Below are 8,765 nucleotides of genomic sequence, written 5' to 3'. Positions count from 1 at the left end.
CGGAAGCTCTTAATAATCACCTGAGAATAAACATGCTTAAAACGTCAACAAAAATGTTGGTGAGTTATAGGTTTAACCTATATATATCAAATCGTAACAATAGACCACAAGATTTCATATTTCAATACACATCCCATACATAGAGATAAAAATCATTCATATGGTGAACACCTGGTAACCGACAATAACAAGATGCATATATAAGAATATCCCCATCATTCCGGGACACCCTTCGGATATGATATAAATTTCGAAGTACTAAAGCACCCGGTACTTTGGATGGGGTTTGTTAGGCCCAATAGATCTATCTTTAGGATTCGCGTCAATTAGGGTGTCTGTTCCCTAATTCTTAGATTACCAGACTTAATAAAAAGGGGCATATTCGATTTCGATAATTCAACCATAGAATGTAGTTTCACGTACTTGTGTCTATTTTGTAAATCATTTATAAAACCTGCATGTATTCTCATCCCAAAAATATTAGATTTTAAAAGTGGGACTATAACTCACTTTCACAGATTTTTACTTCGTCGGGAAGTAAGACTTGGCCACTGGTTGATTCACGAACCTATAACAATATATACATATATATCAAAGTATGTTCAAAATATATTTACAACACTTTTAATATATTTTGATGTTTTAAGTTTATTAAGTCAGCTGTCCTCGTTAGTAACCTACAACTAGTTGTCCACAGTTAGATGTACAGAAATAAATCGATATATATTATCTTGAATCAATCCACGACCCAGTGTATACGTATCTCAGTATTGATCACAACTCAAACTATATATATTTTGGAATCAACCTCAACCCTGTATAGCTAACTCCAACATTCACATATAGAGTGTCTATGGTTGTTCCGAAATATATATAGATGTGTCGACATGATAGGTCGAAACATTGTATACGTGTCTATGGTATCTCAAGATTATATAATATATAATACAAGTTGATTAAGTTATGGTTGGAATAGATTTGTTACCAATTTTCACGTAGCTAAAATGAGAAAAATTATCCAATCTTGTTTTACCCATAACTTCTTCATTTTAAATCCGTTTTGAGTGAATAAAATTGCTATGGTTTCATATTGAACTCTATTTTATGAATCTAAAACAAAAAAGTATAGGTTTCTAGTCGGAAAAATAAGTTACAAGTCGTTTTTTTAAAGGTAGTCATTTCAGTCGAAAGAACGACGTCTAGATGACCATTTTAGAAAACATACTTCCACTTTGAGTTTAACCATAATTTTTGGATATAGTTTCATGTTCATAATAAAAATCATTTTCTCAGAATAACAACTTTTAAATCAAAGTTTATCATAGTTTTTAATTAACTAACCCAAAACAGCCCGCGGTGTTACTACGACGGCGTAAATCCGGTTTTACGGTGTTTTTCGTGTTTCCAGGTTTTAAATCATTAAGTTAGCATATCATATAGATATAGAACATGTGTTTAGTTGATTTTAAAAGTCAAGTTAGAAGGATTAACTTTTGTTTGCGAACAAGTTTAGAATTAACTAAACTATGTTCTAGTGATTACAAGTTTAAACCTTCGAATAAGATAGCTTTATATGTATGAATCGAATGATGTTATGAACATCATTACTACCTTAAGTTCCTTGGATGACCTACTGGAAAAGAGAAAAATGGATCTAGCTTCAATGGATCCTTGGATGGCTCAAAGTTCTTGAAGCAAAATCATGACACGAAAACAAGTTCAAGTAAGATCATCACTTGAAATAAGATTGTTATAGTTATAGAAATTGAACCAAAGTTTGAATATGATTATTACCTTGTATTAGAATGATAACCTACTGTAAGAAACAAAGATTTCTTGAGGTTGGATGATCACCTTACAAGATTGGAAGTGAGCTAGCAAACTTGAAAGTATTCTTGATTTTATGAAACTAGAACTTTTGGAATTTATGAAGAACACTTAGAACTTGAAGATAGAACTTGAGAGAGTTCAATTAGATGAAGAAAATTGAAGAATGAAAGTGTTTGTAGGTGTTTTTGGTCGTTGGTGTATGGATTAGATATAAAGGATATGTAATTTTGTTTTCATGTAAATAAGTCATGAATGATTACTCATATTTTTGTAATCTTATGAGATATTTCATGCTAGTTGCCAAATGATGGTTCCCACATGTGTTAGGTGACTCACATGGGCTGCTAAGAGCTGATCATTGGAGTGTATATACCAATAGTACATACATCTAAAAGCTGTGTATTGTACGAGTACGAATACGGGTGCATACGAGTAGAATTGTTGATGAAACTGAACGAGAATGTAATTGTAAGAATTTTTGTTAAGTAGAAGTATTTTGATAAGTGTATTGAAGTCTTTCAAAAGTGTATAAATACATATTAAAACACTACATGTATATACATTTTAACTGAGTCGTTAAGTCATCGTTAGTCGTTACATGTAAGTGTTGTTTTGAAACCTTTAGGTTAACGATCTTGTTAAATGTTGTTAACCCAATGTTTATAATATCAAAAGAGATTTTAAATTATTATATTATCATGATATTATGATGTACGAATATCTCTTAATATGATATATATACATTAAATGTCGTTACAACGATAAACGTTACATATATGTCTCGTTTCAAAATCATTAAGTTAGTAGTCTTGTTTTTACATATGTAGTTCATTGTTAATATAATTAATGATATGTTTACTTATCATAATATCATGTTAACTATATATATAACCATATATATGTCATCATATAGTTTTTTTTTACAAGTTTTAACGTTCGTGAATCACCGGTCAACTTGGGTGGTCAATTGTCTATATGAAACCTATTTCAATTAATCAAGTCTTAACAAGTTTGATTGCTTAACATGTTGGAAACATTTAATCATGTAAACATCAATCTCAATTAATATATATAAACATGGAAAAGTTCGGGTCACTACAATATCCCCCATCTTTCAAACGAAAGTCTCTTATAAACCAAGACATTCTTGGAACGTTCTTCGAATGTCTTACAAACTGATCTCGCCTTAAATAGTTGTGCCGAGGAATTCTGACCGACTCTAGACAAGATTTCATCAATCATGTCTCCGGGTAGGTCTCTTAAAATATTGGGTTGTCTATCCATTTTGCGTTTTTATACTGTAAAATAGACAAGAGTTAGATTCATAAAAAAAAAATACTTATTAATACAAGGAATTTTTACATATATCATAAAGCATAAGCACACTACATTACATATATTACACTACATGAATACAACTATCTTATTCCGACTCGCTTGTTTCTTCTTCTTCGGTTTTGGTTCGTTTTTCCAAGTTTCTAGGGATATATGATTTTCCCCTAATACGAGCCGTCGTTATCCACATTGGTTTAGAAAAACCTGGTGGTTTAGAGGTTCCCGGGTCATTGTTACAACTTAAGGACTTCGGGGGTTGACGATACATATAAAGTTCATCGGGGTTGGAATTAGATTTCTCTATTTTTATGCCCTTTCCCTTATTATTTTCTTTTGCCTTTTTAAATTCAGTTGGGGTAATTTCTATAACATCATCGGAATTCTCGTCGGAATCCGATTCATCGGAGAATTGGTGATCCTCCCAATATTTTGCTTCCTTGGCGGAAACACCATTGACCATAATTAACTTTGGTCGGTTGGTTGAGGATTTTCTTTTACTTAACCGTTTTATTATTTCTCCCACCGGTTCTATTTCTTCATCCGGTTCCGATTCTTCTTCCGGTTCCGATTCTTCTTCCGGTTCCGACTCTTCTTCCGGTTCCTCTTCGGAAACTTGTGAATCAGTCCACAAATCATTCCAATTTACATTTGACTCTTCATTATTATTAGGTGAGTCAATGGGACTTGTTCTAGAGGTAGACATCTATCACATAATATCAAACACGTTAAGAGATTAATATATCACATAATATTCATATGTTAAAAATATATAGTTTCCAACAAAAATGTTAAGCAATCATTTTTAAAGAAAACACGGTCGAAGTCCAGACTCACTAATGCATCCTAACAAACTCGATAAGACACACTAATGCAAATTTTCTGGTTCTCTAAGACCAACGCTCGGATACCAACTGAAATGTCCCGTTCTTATTGATTAAAAACGTTCCATATTAATTGATTTCGTTGCGAGGTTTTGACCTCTATATGAGACGTTTTTCAAAGACTGCATTCATTTTAAAACAAACCATAACCTTTATTTCATCAATAAAGGTTTAAAAAGCTTTACGTAGATTATCAAATAATGATAATCTAAAATATCCTGTTTACACACGACCATTACATAATGGTTTACAATACAAATATGTTACAACAAAATAAGTTTCTTGAATGCAGTTTTTACACAATATCATACAAGCATGGACTCCAAATCTCGTCCTTATTTAAGTATGCGACAGCGGAAGCTCTTAATAATCACCTGAGAATAAACATGCTTAAAACGTCAACAAAAATGTTGATGAGTTATAGGTTTAACCTATATATATCAAATCATAATAATAGACCACAAGATTTCATATTTCAATACACATCCCATACATAGAGATAAAAATCATTCATATGGTGAACACCTGGTAACCGACATTAACAAGATGCATATATAAGAATATCCCCATCATTCCGGGACACCCTTCGGATATGATATAAATTTCGAAGTACTAAAGCATCCGGTACTTTGGATGGGGTTTGTTAAGCCCAATAGATCTATCTTTAGGATTCGCGTCAATCAGGGTGTCTGTTCCCTAATTCTTAGATTACCAGACTTAATAACAAGGGGCATATTCGATTTCGATAATTCAACCATAGAATGTAGTTTCACGTACTTGTGTCTATTTTGTAAATCATTTATAAAACCTGCATGTATTCTCATCCCAAAAATATTAGATTTTAAAAGTGGGACTATAACTCACTTTCACAGATTTTTACTTCGTCGGGAAGTAAGACTTGGCCACTGGTTGATTCACGAACCTATAACAATATATACATATATATCAAAGTATGTTTAAAATATATTTACAACACTTTTAATATATTTTGATGTTTTAAGTTTATTAAATCAGCTGTCCTCGTTAGTAACCTACAACAAGTTGTCCACAGTTAGATGTACAGAAATAAATCGATAAATATTATCTTGAATCAATCCACGACCCAGTGTATACGTATCTCAGTATTGATCACAACTCAAACTATATATATTTTGGAATCAACCTCAACCCTGTATAGCTAACTCCAACATTCACATATAGAGTGTCTATGGTTGTTCCGAAATATATATAGATGTGTCGACATGATAGGTCGAAATATTGTATACGTGTCTATGGTATCTCAAGATTACATAATATATAATACAAGTTGATTAAGTTATGGTTGGAATAGATTTGTTACCAATTTTCACGTAGCTAAAATGAGAAAAATTATCCAATCTTGTTTTACCCATAACTTCTTCATTTTAAATCCGTTTTGAGTGAATCAAATTGCTATGGTTTCATATTGAACTCTATTTTATGAATCTAAACAAAAAAAGTATAGGTTTCTAGTCGGAAAAATAAGTTACAAGTCGTTTTTGTAAAGGTAGTCATTTCAGTCGAAAGAACGACGTCTAGATGACCATTTTAGAAAACATACTTCCACTTTGAGTTTAATCATAATTTTTGGATATAGTTTCATGTTCATAATAAAAATCATTTTCTCAGAATAACAACTTTTAAATCAAAGTTTATCATAGTTTTTAATTAACTAACCCAAAACAGCCCGCGGTGTTACTACGACGGCGTAAATCCGGTTTTACGGTGTTTTTCGTGTTTCCAGGTTTTAAATCATTAAGTTAGCATATCATATAGATATAGAATATGTGTTTAGTTGATTTTAAAAGTCAAGTTAGAAGGATTAACTTTTGTTTGCGAACAAGTTTAGAATTAACTAAACTATGTTCTAGTGATTACAAGTTTAAACCTTCGAATAAGATAGCTTTATATGTATGAATCGAATAATGTTATGAACATCATTACTACCTTAAGTTCCTTGGATGAACCTACTGGAAAAGAGAAAAATGGATCTAGCTTCAATGGATCCTTGAATGGCTCAAAGTTCTTGAAGCAAAATCATGACACGAAAACAAGTTCAAGTAAGATCATCACTTGAAATAAGATTGTTATAGTTATAGAAATTGAACCAAAGTTTGAATATGATTATTACCTTGTATTAGAATGATAACCTACTGTAAGAAACAAAGATTTCTTGAGGTTGGATGATCACCTTACAAGATTGGAAGTGAGCTAGCAAACTTGAAAGTATTCTTGATTTTATGAAACTAGAACTTTTGGAATTTATGAAGAACACTTAGAACTTGAAGATAGAACTTGAGAGAGTTCAATTAGATGAAGAAAATTGAAGAATTAAAGTGTTTGTAGGTGTTTTTGGTCGTTGGTGTATGGATTAGATATAAAGGATATGTAATTTTGTTTTCATGTAAATAAGTCATGAATGATTACTCATATTTTTGTAATCTTATGAGATATTTCATGCTAGTTGCCAAATGATGGTTCCCACATGTGTTAGGTGACTCACATGGGCTGCTAAGAGCTGATCATTGGAGTGTATATACCAATAGTACATACATCTAAAAGCTGTGTATTGTACGAGTACGAATACGGGTGCATACGAGTAGAATTGTTGATGAAACTGAACGAGAATGTAATTGTAAGCATTTTTGTTAAGTAGAAGTATTTTGATAAGTGTATTGAAGTCTTTCAAAAGTGTATAAATACATATTAAAACACTACATGTATATACATTTTAACTGAGTCGTTAAGTCATCGTTAGTTGTTACATGTAAATGTTGTTTTGAAACCTTTAGGTTAACGATCTTGTTAAATGTTGTTAACCCAATGTTTATAATATCAAAAGAGATTTTAAATTATTATATTATCATGATATTATGATGTACGAATATCTCTTAATATGATATATATACATTAAATGTCGTTACAACGATAATCGTTACATATATGTCTCGTTTCAAAATCATTAAGTTAGTAGTCTTGTTTTTACATATGTAGTTCATTGTTAATATACTTAATGATATGTTTAATTATCATAATATAATGTTAACTATATATATAACCATATATATGTCATCATATAGTTTTTACAAGTTTTAACGTTCGTGAATCACCGGTCAACTTGGGTGGTCAATTGTCTATATGAAACCTATTTCAATTAATCAAGTCTTAACAAGTTTGATTGCTTAACATGTTGGAAACATTTAATCATATAAATATCAATTTCAGTTAATATATATAAACATGGAAAAGTTCGGGTCACTACAGTATCCGTAGGGTTCACTATAGTGTAGCAGAGCGCGATGTTGCACTACTCATTGTTTGAGGCCAAAAGTGCGTATGCAATTGATGAAGCATGACCTTCGGGGTCCGCTGACTTCATCATGAGATCGTTGATTGGTGAAGCATGACTTTCGGGGTCCGCTGACTTCATCATGAGATCGTTGATTGGTGAAGCATGACCTTCGGGGTCCGCTGACTTCATCATGGGAGTATGTGATTGGTGAAGCATGACCGTTCGGGGTCCGCTGACTTCATCATGGGAGTAGTGATATATCGGTGAAGCATGACCGTTGACGGGGTCCGCTGACTTCATCCGGTGTTGAGTGATCTATCGATTATTTTATACACCGATGGTGAGATCGTAAGGACCGTGTGGTGTGATCTATCGGTTGTTTTATACACTGATGGTGGGATCGTGAGGACCGTGTTATGTGATTAGTGATGCGATAGCCGTGTTTCGCTCACATGTTGTTACGGGTGTGACAATAGTCAATTTTTTACACCTTATGATTAGCGTCGCCATAGTCGTTTTGGGCGCTTTTAGTTTTAGCCGTTGCTTATGATGTTAGGATAGTGGCGTATTGGTTGTATTGCGCACTACAAAGGATGTTTAGTGGTAAGTGTAATCTGTAAGGATTCATGTGGTTCAATCCTCAACGTTCGGATTGTTGACTTTAGGTTGAGACATGGTACGCTAGAGGGTTGATATCTCGGTTCGAGATTGGTTGAGTTTTTCCCGATGTGAGGGATTGAGCATGGTTTTAGTGCTCGGATTGGTGGATTTGATAATTTACGAGTGACGACTTTAGTCGTTAAGGCGATTCACTGGGAAGAGTTGTCTAGGAAAGTTCGGATTAGGACTTATGATTGAGGACCATTGAGTAGGTCCGGATTGGTTAAGTAGAGAAGATCACGAGGACGTGATCGAGTCTAAGTGGGGGAGAGTTGTAACACCTCGTTCTCCCCGTATATGATTTATAGGTGTATTGTGTATGTACAATAGGTGTATGAAGGGTTCGGGACATGTTTGGATGTTGAGGTCTTGTATGCAAGGAAATGTGTCAGACCACGTTGAACGTCGCGGTACGACGAAGGAGGCCGCGGCGCGGCAATTAACAGGAATCCAGATCAGAAGTCTGATTAAAAATGATCCCAGACCTAGGCAAATGTCGCAGCGCGACACTTAAGGCCGCGGCGCGGCGATACTGGCAAACTGGTACCAGATTCTTGTAATTTTAAATAAGGTTCAAGGGTAATTTGGTCATTTCACGTTTGAGCCATATTTGAGGCTTTAACCTCATCCATTCATTTCATTTCCTAATTTCATTTTCCTTTTCATTTCATTTTTCCTCTCAAAAACTCAAACACCCATTTGATTTCAAGGGGATTTTTGGAAAGGAATAAGCGGGATTTGATCTTTGT

Source organism: Rutidosis leptorrhynchoides, chromosome 8 (genome assembly GCF_046630445.1).
Source record: "Rutidosis leptorrhynchoides isolate AG116_Rl617_1_P2 chromosome 8, CSIRO_AGI_Rlap_v1, whole genome shotgun sequence".
Taxonomy (NCBI): domain Eukaryota; kingdom Viridiplantae; phylum Streptophyta; class Magnoliopsida; order Asterales; family Asteraceae; genus Rutidosis; species Rutidosis leptorrhynchoides.
The sequence above is the reverse complement of the archived record's forward strand: the minus strand, read 5'-3'. Positions refer to the sequence as shown.